The following is an 11,810-nucleotide window of genomic DNA, read 5'->3' as shown; positions in this document are numbered from 1 at the left end:
ATTTCTCTTCTCCCTCTCTTCGCTTCCCTCTTCTCATGTCCCTTGATGCTTCCTACTCAATATTAACATGGACATCATTTTGTGTCTTCAGCATTTCTCTTTTCATTATATTATGATAGGTTAATTTTCCTAAGAAAACACTATTTTGACAAAAGCAAAGCATTAAAGTAAAGCAGCATAGGATCAATTTTTTCCTATTGAAAAGGAAACACCATCTTTCCGAGAAGACAATTCCACCAGGAAACAAAAAAAACACACACATTTCCGGTAAGTCCTAGTTCCCAAGACTTGAAGCCAGTATGTTTTTCCACTTTCAAGTATCCTTGACTGTAGAGATAAAAGGTATCCACTTAGAGATATTAACTCATTACCACTGCCTAAATTTGGTTTCCAGAAACACAACTTAATATGACATCAATGGATGTGATAATCATTTGAAAGTAGCTTTATCAAAATCATCCAACAGAACAAGTTACTTTCCTAATTAGCATCCTCGGTTAAATACCTAAATCTGATGAATAATAAGTTATGCATTATGCTAAATTGCATTGGCTCACTATCTTAGAATGCTTTCAAACTAATTAAAAATGAGATATTCAGTGATGAGAAACATAAAAAGATAAAAACCTATTTCAATCAGTTTAAATTAGAATTTAACATTTCTTCAATACGCTCTTTTGTAGTCAATTGCAAGAGTAATAAAGCAAAATTATTGAGTCTATAATAGTGACCGTTCAAAATTCATAGTGAATTATTAAAAAGAAAACTAAGGTCCCTGCCAACTTTCCACCTCACTTCAAAGCATAGCCAAGGTCATTACAACAGCAAGTAAAAGACTCCACACAATTCCCACTTCTTCGCCTCTATACTGTTACTTCTGGAATCTTCTACTGCTCCAAATTGTGTGTTTGCTCCAGACTCAGCAGTTCTCACCACCTTGTTCTTCCAATTGCCATCTTCTCTGTGCGGCCTTTCTTGACTACCCAGTTAAAAATTATCCTATCAAAATTATCTGATCCCCATCCAGGATTACTTTTCACCATCTAACTTACGATACTTTGCATATTTATGTGGCTCATTGTCTGTTATCTGTCTCCCTAAGTTAGAATGCGAGCTTCATGATGGCAGAGTTTTGGTCAATTTCCTTCACTCAATAATTCCTGACCCAAAGTAAACACTTCATAAGTATTTTTTGAATATACTAATATATAGTCCGAATTATCAAGGAACTTATAAATAAATAAAGACACAACCCAGCATATAGTGCAGCTTGAGAAATGTTGATAGTGTGGTACAGGAGGAGGTATGTAAACTATGAGAAGCAACAGTTAAATAAGAAGCAATCCAGAAAGACACACAGTGTGGGTGACATCTGAGTTAAAGGACAGAAGGTAAGAAGATAACCAGATGGAGAAAAGAGAGGAAGATCTTACAAACAAGCATCAGAAGTTACCATAAGAAAAGCAAGTACAAAATCATCAGAAGAAAAACAATTGCATCCCAGTTATTACCACAAACATAATTAACTATGAAAACCCAGAACAGTTCATGCTTTGATAATGCTAAAGTTGATACGTAGATTAAGATGTGATATAACAATCTGCAAATCTTAGTTTTCAGAAAACCTTTTTAGGCAAGATATGATGATTTAAGGAAGAAAAGTTGCTGATGGATGAGGCATGTTGTCCCTTAAAGACAAACACTATGAAGACTGCGTACAGCCTTTATAATGGAAAGGTGCCACGTTTTTTCTTTTCTAAGTCCTTGGAATCTCAGTTGGCAACTTTGAAATTCATGTGTAATTCATGAGCTTTTTAAAAGAAATGTAATAAGTAACACAAGTGATTCTAGAGCTTGTCTTTAGGCTGAGGTAGATATTGGCATTATAAATTGAAGTGCTAGAAAGGAACAATAAGAATTAAGAATAAGCAGTAATTTCTGCCAAGATCTGTGGCACCCAGTCTCACACATAAGGCTTTTTGGAATCTCTTGGTTTCCAAGGTTCAGGCTCTCATACTTTAGTTTGTACATAAAGGACTTAAGTTATTCTTAAAGCACAGTTTTAGCACTTCACACCAGGAGATGGTTATGAGACTGATCACAGGATAAAGTGAAATAGGATGTGTGCCTACTTGTAGAAGGAACCTCGTTCCTTTTGCCATTCTATTCCTACTTTTCTGGCAGGAATGTCCTAGAAAAAATTTCATATACAGATTAATTTTAAACAATTTACATGATATTTTACTATTAATAGCTTCTAGAATATCTTAGCTTAGGCTGGCCCTGGTGGCTCACACTTGAAATCCCAGAATTTTGGGAGGCTGAAGTGGGCGGATCAACTGAAGTCAGGAGTTTGAGACTAGCCTAGCCAACATGGTCAAACCTAGTCTCTACTAAAAATCCAAAAATTAGCCAGGTGTGGTGATGCGTACCTGTAATCCCAGCTACACAGGAGGCTGAGGCAGGAGAACCATTGAGCCTGGGAGGTGGAGGCCGCAGTGAGCCAAGATTGTGTCACTGCACTCCAGCCTGGGCAACAGAGCAAGACTCTGTCTCACAAAAACAAAAAACAAACAAACAAAAAAAGAGTATCTTAGCTTATATATTTCTCACATCTGATCCTACCACTTTACTTCTTTTTTCCTGTTTATACCAATTATTTCTATTCCTCTTTACATATAGGCAGAAAGATAAGACTAAAATGTGTCATAGACAATGACATCTAGTAAATTGACGTATTCTTCATGTTTAATTCCACAACAGATTTCAAATACAACCAAAATCTCCAAATAAAATCTTAATTCTAAATTGAGTGCTTGTACAGTCTTCAAATATGTTCAAATAGAACATCAAAGCTCAATAAAAATAGTTATATCACTTGGGATGGTGTTTAAAATATTTTTTCCTAAATAAATTCAGCTTCAGAGGATGAGAAAACCTTCGTTAGGAGATGTTTTAAAGAACAAATTAAGTTAAATGTGAAGGAAATCATACTTTATTTTGTTGAATAGTAAGATTTTTTTGTTGCTATTGTGAATTAATGCCATCCAAATATTGAGTGATGTAATTCAATTTAGTAAAAGAAAAAAGTCTAAATTATCAACTTCTTTCCTTATAAAAATGAAATATGCTATAACTTGCATTTTTTCCATGGCAATGACCCTGATGATCAGAGAGGTTAAAACCTAAAAACATTTAAAATCATCTAATCTAAATTATAAAAAAGAAATCCCTTTCTTCAGAAAAAATAATTTTTTAAGGAAGCACTCATAAACAAATCTCTACTAGTAGATATACAGCATACACATCTCTTACTATCTCCCATGCAGACTGCATAAAAAGGCGTGCTGGCTACTTTTAAGAAAACAACATTCAGATGTCTGGAAAGTATCTGAAATGCATGATTAATCTACACAGATAATTTTCTCAAGAAACCAAATTTTGAAGACAAGTAATTCAAAAGTCTATTGTCTATAAAGTAAATCCGCTGGTATACTTAAACTGCTGTAATCCTTTCTCTGTTTACCTTATAGTGTGCACCTCTCAAGCTATGGGAATGCATGTCTTCTCTAAGAAGAGCTGACTTCTTTTGTAGGAAAAAGCTGTTGGAAATGACTGTTAGGATTTCAAATGTTTGGGAGTGTGTATTCATGTGGGTTTTACGTGTTGAATATTTGCATTTGTAATTTTAAGATGCTTAAATCAAAAACTAAAATGACCTATGCAACATAATTCTGCCATAGGATAAATTAAATTCAATTAAATGTTCCCATACAAATTATTATCTACCACAATGTAAAAATATTTATATATCACAAAGATGTAAGAAACACTGACTTCTATTATACAGCAGAGTTCAATTTCACTACTACTTAGCTTGATGATATTTTAAGGTCATGTCTCTTGGAATACACATTCAATATTCATTGCCAAACGTCTGAGCTCACCTCTCTTGAAGCAATATTCAATTATCAAAGGAAAATAATTTACCAAGCAACCTCACAAAACACAAACTCTAGGTAGCATCAAGGTTTTTCAAAGTGATTATTCCTTACTGGTCGAGATCCTAAGATATTAAAACTCATAGATCACATGATCTGAGATTTTCTAATTGAAAAGCTGTAGCTGTAAACCTTTCATTCAAAGTCGGATACTACTTTCAGCTGTCAAAAGAATTATGCAATCACTTAAACTTCTGGAATGAAAGAGAAAATGAAGGGAACAATAAAAGTAACTGAAATGCACTGAGAAATGAACATAAGGAACCAAATGGAAGCAAAGACAGAGAGAGAGAGAGGGCTGTTTATCTAACCTTCCCTTCTTGAGTGGGTTTTCTCTGATATCTCTAGAGAACAATTGGATGTGTAACAATGAAATACAAAACACAAGATACTGTCTTCGTATAATTACTTGTAATGATTCCAAGATGGCATAATTTGAGAACTTGCTAAATAGGACAACAAAGTGATCTGCTTTTCCAAAATTTTGCCCCTTACCTTATATATTATTTCATGGTGAAGATCAATAAAACTGAAAATTGGAATTGCCAGATATTATCAGATTTTATTTTTTGAATGCTTAACAGCTGACCCAAAATCTGGTCATAAAAATGGAAGTTAAATTAAATTGTCCTCAAAATTTAAGTTTGCTACATTTGTAAGAACCACTTGCTTCTTCAAAATCTCAAACTTTCTCATATCTAGCAGCAAATTGAAATTAGGAATTTAAGCATGTAAATTCATCATGGAAACCAAATTGATTAAAATTTTCTGTGTATTCATGATAATGTTTAAAATTTTTGCTACATTTAAACCCTAAGTTAGTTACAAAAACCCTAAAATTATGCTTGTTTAAAAACTTGGGCTAACTTGCTTTTGAAAACATACTGACATATTCGTTCCATTCTTCTTATAATTATTTTTTTGTCACTCCCAAGCAGCACACCATTGTATATATCCCCAAAACGGCACTTCTTTGTTAAAGCCATTAGGACAGAAATATTTTTGAGCCAGATGCAATGGCTCATGCCTGTAATGTCAGTACTTTGGGAGGCCTAGGTTAGAGGACTGCTTGAGGATAGGAGTTTGTGACCTGCCTGGGCAACATAGCAAGACCCAGTCTTTACAAATGAAATGAAAATAAAATATAAAATAAACTGGCTGGACAAAGTAGTGCACACCTGTGGTCATAGCTACCAGGAGGCTGAGATGAGAGGACCATATGAACCCAGGAGTTTGGGGCTGAGAATGAGCTATGACTGCACCACTGCACTTCAGCCAGAACTATGGGTTGGTGAGTTAGAAATAAGTTCTCAGTTCTGAATATAATAACTGCTCCTGGCACTCCCCAGAATGAGCTGGGTTTTCTTTTGCCTCTCTATAGTCCCTCTTCCTCAGGAAATACCCCCATGGTTCTGCCCGCTGTGCTATTAATTACACCAATGCTTATTATATGTCAGTTCAGTTTTATCTAGTTTCTCCCAAAGTCAGTGCTGAACTTAGTTGTTTGAAAATGTATATATTGTAATAGTTACCAAAAAGACCAAATACAGCTAGATATTTATGCTATTTGTTTTATTTCCATCGTAGGTATATTTCCTTTTAAAATTCATATATATCTTTCTCTAAGGATTGTCTCCGTTTTCAGATGTTAAGCACTTTCTCATGCACACACCACCTAAGCAGCAAAGACAGAGTCCACGTCAGGGAATGTCACATTCAGGATAAGTACCTATTATTCTGTAACTCAGAAGTAGGAAAATGGATGTCCTCAAGCAGATGCTTTTCTTGACAGATACAAAAATTTGACAAGGATCACTGACTGACTTCCAACCCACCATTCATCACTTTTATCTTATTTTGACCCTAAGGGTCCCAGAGGGATAATGGCACTACATTCCTATTTAGAATTCAGATTTCAGATTGCATTTCTTATATCATTGTTTATAAGTAGTGGTTGCACACAGTCGCGATAATACTATGACATTAATCTACATTCCTCGTTAAATCGATTTTTGTCTTCCGTTTTTGAGCTTAGCTACAATTTCTCACACGGTTTCTCTAGGAAGATTCCTCAATGACTGAAACATTTAGAACATGGTCGATTCATAAATACGACACTGGGATTCCCCAGTGACTGAAACATTTAGAACATGGTCCATTCATAAATACGACACTGGGATTCCCCAATGACTGAAACATTTAGAACATGGTCCACTCATAAATACGACACTGGGATTCCCCAATGACTGAAACTTTTAGAACATGGTCCATTCATAAATATGACATTGGGATTCCCCAATGACTGAAACATTTAGAACATGGTCCATTCATAAATATGACATTGGGATTCCCCAATGATTGAAAAATTTAGAACATGGTCTATTCATAAATATGAAGAGCTTGTGTAGAAAGTATAATTTACTTATCCTATTATGCTTAAGAAATTATGTGAAATAATGTGAAAATAATCTTAAAACATTTGCATGCATATTTGCTGCAAGAGTCATCTTTCATTGATACTTAATCATAATCATGGACATGGTGGGTCCCAATAACCAATATTTAATGCAAGACTGTAAATTTAATAGAGAGAAAACCTTATTTATAAATTTTCATGTGTTCTTTTCTTGACAATAAGGAGCTGTGAGATTTGTATTTTAAAAGATACTTAGTAATAAAAACTTTAATTTTTAAAACTTTTATTTTTAAATTCTGCTTAATTGCATAAAAGTTAAAAGGTAATATTTAATATTTAATGAGGCTTATTGAGCTAAATGATGATATGCAGCTTGGGTTATACTTGCAATTATAAGATTTGCTCATTATACCTAAGCAATCTCCTTCACTCAATCTAGCTACCACTAAGGAAGCAAAATTCCCTGAATCATAGTATCAAAGCATTCCATTATGTTTTCTATTAAGTTGTTTTGTTCTTTGAATCATTGTCTATTTTAATTTATCCTTTTAGAAAGAAAACAAATTACTTAATTTGCATTTCCCACTAGAAGCTTCACTACAGCTAGACTTGGAATTGATTTCAGGCCATTTTTTAATAAATGATGGTCCCTAGTGAAAGATAGAATACTTGAGCCATCAATATTGAGTAAATAAAAGGGTTTGGGTAAATAAGAGAGAAGATACCTATTTTTCTCAAATATTTTAAATATCTAATAACCTATTCCTCATCTAAAACAAGCCACAATTACTGGAAATGATGGTCAGAGGAAGGTATTAGCAACCCTGTGTAATACTACATGTCATGTTGGATCACTATTACAGAGAAACAGTTGTCATGCTGCATTTTAGTAATTCTACACATCACCAGAGAAATAGACAACTCTTATAGCCAAAGAAATCCAACGTAGCTACTGTCTACATATTCTTGTTTTAGACCTTTGGTGAAAAAAACTACTATGTGTATTGAATATATTTTACATTAGTTTTATGACAAAAAAGAAAAATGAGAATTCTATTAGATGCAAATACAAATTCTGAATGACAGGAAAGAAAAATTAAAATCAAAGCTGATCTTAATTAACAAAATGTATTATCTGCTTACATGTATATACAACTGTTCATATAAAGGCACAGATGCATTTGTGGTTTTGAAAAATATCTATTTCATTTCAAAACTTCATTGAACAATATTACATATGGCAAGAAAACTGCTTTTTTTGAAGGATCTTTTAAAAAGTGTTAAACTTTATTAGATACTTCAAACTAGCAAAGCTCAACTTCATCACAATTATATAATAACACTGCACACTTTCAATTTTATCTGGAGAAATATACCTATCCCTTGAAATAACTCTGTAAACTTCCTGCTCACAGATTTCATTTCAAGCCTTGAAAATGCAGGAAATCAATGCCGAATATACTTGCCCGGAAAGGAAAAGAAAATTTCAGCGATGTCAGGATGTTTTATCACATAAAATACAGAATTGCAATTTGTATCTGAGCAGGCAACACACCTCCAAAAATAATACAATACTTATCACAAAATACATTCACAGATACTAGATTTGGCACAAACCACTCCATACAGCTATTGATGAAATCAGTATTGAAAGCCTTATTACAAAATCTATGGCCTTTTTCTACGCTCCAACAGACATTTCAGGATGCCACAACCTTGCAGCTCCACTCTCTCATTAATTTCCCCTAAATACACTTGGCAGAAGAATGAGAAACGTCACATTTTTCATTTAATTTCTAAAGAACATCGCATCCTTTAAGAATAGGTTCTTGAAATTTTAAAATGTAAAACATAAAAACCCTAAAGAGACAAACATCCAAAAACATAAAAACCCTAAACAGACAAACGTCCAAAAACTTTTCTTCAAAATCACGACAACTTTATATGCTACGTGTTCTTGTAAAATACCACACACACAAACTCACAGGCACACCCACCCACCCAAAACCCACACACACGCATATTTATGGCCTCGTAACACCTCACATATATATACATACCACCAACTACAACAGAGACACACGCATATATATGGCTTCATAAAACCTCACATATATATACATATCATCAATTACAACAGAGAAAAGCCAATTTCAGAAAGATGGCTTCAATTTTGATGCATTTACTCACACCTAATTCTATTTCAATTTAACTGGTGCAGAGATATTACAATACCCTGTAACAAAAACCTGACGGAAGATTGTAAAAAATTGCTTAAACATCAAACCAAAGACTCAACATAATTTCATCACAAAGTGAAATTCGCATCCAACTTGCAAAGAATTAGAAAATCCTTGCACTTACCTTGGCCTTGTCCATTCCCCAGATGACCCCAAAAGACCACCGTCATCATCAACAGCCCCGGAGCCCACGTCCACATCCTTCTAGTGACACGCTCATGTCTTCTGGCCATTGCATCTTAAACTCTGCATATTCAGTGGGGTGGATGTGAAAGTACAATAAATTACATTCTTAGAGAAATACACTATGACTCAAATCCCATATCTAATATGCACTGTGCATTTCTGAATTATCCTGCCTACAAGGAGGTATATTTGAAAATCATGCTTCCCTTTAGGGTTGTCATATTGATGATTAATACGAAAGCTCATTCATTTTTAATCTTTAAGCATTCATCTGAATTACATTTTTAATATCATTTTCCAAAACAGGCCACTTAACCTATGAATGTTAAAAAGTACTCCGGATATACATATTGGAGTTCAGTCAAGCAAAAGCATGGTGTATGGACACTACTTAAGTATAACTTGATATTTAGGCAAATTGATGAATTTAACATACCATGTAATCTCTACATATATACAAAAGGACTTTTCAACACATTTATGTAAGTTTTGCATAAATACCCTTGAAAATATTCTCAAGTTTTAAGTGGTATTCTAATTATGTCAGTAATTTTAACTGAATAAAGAGATGCATCATGTGCAAAAACTAATCTTGTTTACTTAAAATTGAGAGTAAAATTAATTATAGAAGGTACAAAACACTTGTAATTTTGATTTCAGATATATGACCCACAGGAACCTTCATATATACAAATATTATACACATATATGCAATGTATATTTGAATGTTCATTTTGAAACTGTTTTTCATACTGATACATGAAAATACTTAAATGTCCACCAAAGCAAGGTTATTTATTCATACATTTGAATGATATACAGTAGCTCAAAAGAATAAACTTGAGTTGCATGTACTAATATGGATAAGTGTCCAAAATGAATAGTGAAGCAAAATTAGCAAATTTAATAATGATAAGTTCAAAACTACACCTTTCATATGTAAACATGTGCAATAGTTAAAACTATACATTTTATGTTGCATAAATATATAATACAGTATGATAACGCATAAGAATGATAAACACCTTCAAGACCAAAGTTAGGAAATTACAAGACTACAATTTAGATGGTTACTAGGTGGAATTTTAAATCAGAGGTTACTCCTAAATCCCAATTTTTCCACAGTTGACAAAATACGGAGTTAAGAAAAATAAACTTAATGATTTCCAGAATGAACGCTTTATTCAAAATGCTACGTAATTACAATTCTAATAAACTTGCAAGGGAATCCAGTCACCCAGAAATTTTTTATGCCTTTCTCCTACATCACGAAAGGGGAAGATTTAATTACCAACTTTGCATTACTTAACGTCAGACACATAGTATCAGAGCTAAAGAGAAATTTAAGAAACACCTAACTCAACCTCTCTATTTTAAATGACCAAATGAGTTGAGAAGGTTACAATGGCATTTCTAAGTTCATATGTAAAAACAGAATTTTGATGACAATGGCAGTTTAAGTACTAATAAACACTCCTTGAAAAGTTACTGTAATCCAGGTTATTTTACTGTGCTAAATGCCTTACATTCTTTACCCAATTCAGTTTCCACAGAAATCCTATGAACAAAGCACTTCCAAAATTTACCACTTCACAGCTAAGAAAACAAGGCTTAGAGAAATGCTACACGATCCCCTAGTCATGAGGTTAGTAGGTACCACTGTGGAGACTGAGGCAAAACAGGACGATTTCAAAGCCTATGCTCTGAACAAGTAAACACTAAGCAGGAATTTAGTTCTAGATCTCCCAGTTGTAGTCCAATAATCAGCCAAAAAATGGTGCTGAGAAGAGGGGAAAGAAAGATGTCTTGTATATGGAGCCTCATATATTTGATCCCAAATAAATCTTCAAATTGAAAATCATTAGAGCACAAGGCAATAGAATTATTAGTTTCTAAAATCATCAACCTTTCCCAAGTTGAACATACAAGTATATTTTATCATACATATACTATATGTGTGTATAACGTGTGTTTATCTAAGTATTCCTGTGGTTTATATATCTGGATTTGGAATTACAAGTGTTTTGTGGTTTATTATTTATTTATTATTATACTTTGGGTTTTGGGGTACATGTGCACAACGTGCAGGATTCTTACATATGTATCCATGTGCCATGTTGGTGTGATGCACCCATTAACTCGTCATTTAGCATTAGGTGTATCTCCTAATGCTGTCCCTGCCCCCTCCCCCCACCCCACAACAGTCCCCAGAGTGTGATGTTCCCCTTCCTGTGTCCACGTGTTCTCATTGTCTCCCTCTGTTGCTCTGGCTGGAGTCAGTGGTGTGATCATAGCTCACTGCAGACTCCAAGTCCTAGGCTCAAGCGATACTTTTGCCTCAGCCTCTCAAGTAGCTCGGACTACAGGCACGCACCACCATCCCCGGCTAATTGTTTTACAGAGATGGGGTCCCACCGTGTTGCTTGACTGGTCTCAGCCTCCTTAAGTCAAGGGATCCTCCCACCTAGACTTCCGAAAGCACTGAGATTACAGGTGTCAGCCACCTTGCGTTTTTTGATTTCTTCAATTAATTTTACTTATACACTTGATTACACAAGATTAATTTTGTGTACATAATGAATCTCTTTTGAGGTTTAAGTTACTGATTAATTAGAGTACCACTTAACAAGCGTGTCATCCCAGCACTTTGGGAGGCTGAGGTGGGCGGCTCACCTGAGGTCAGGCATGAGCCACCGTGCCCGGCTTACACACATTCTTTTCACTCCTGCTTTCAGATCTCTATTCCCTTCTAATTCCAGTGGAACCACTTTCACTTAGTATCAAAATATCCAGATCCACTCATCAAAGTGTAAATAATCCTTCAGCAAATTACCTTTGCAAATCTACTTTTATGTAATATTTCCTTAACTTCTTCTTACCTACATCCAGTAGTCATTTTACAAGGCAGAATATTTTCTATTTTATATAGAACTGAGGCAGTATTTGAAAAAAATCTCAAAACACTCT

The sequence above is a fragment of the Symphalangus syndactylus genome, chromosome 24 (genome assembly GCF_028878055.3).
Source record: "Symphalangus syndactylus isolate Jambi chromosome 24, NHGRI_mSymSyn1-v2.1_pri, whole genome shotgun sequence".
Taxonomy (NCBI): Eukaryota; Metazoa; Chordata; class Mammalia; order Primates; family Hylobatidae; genus Symphalangus; species Symphalangus syndactylus.
This window is presented reverse-complemented; position numbering follows the sequence as displayed.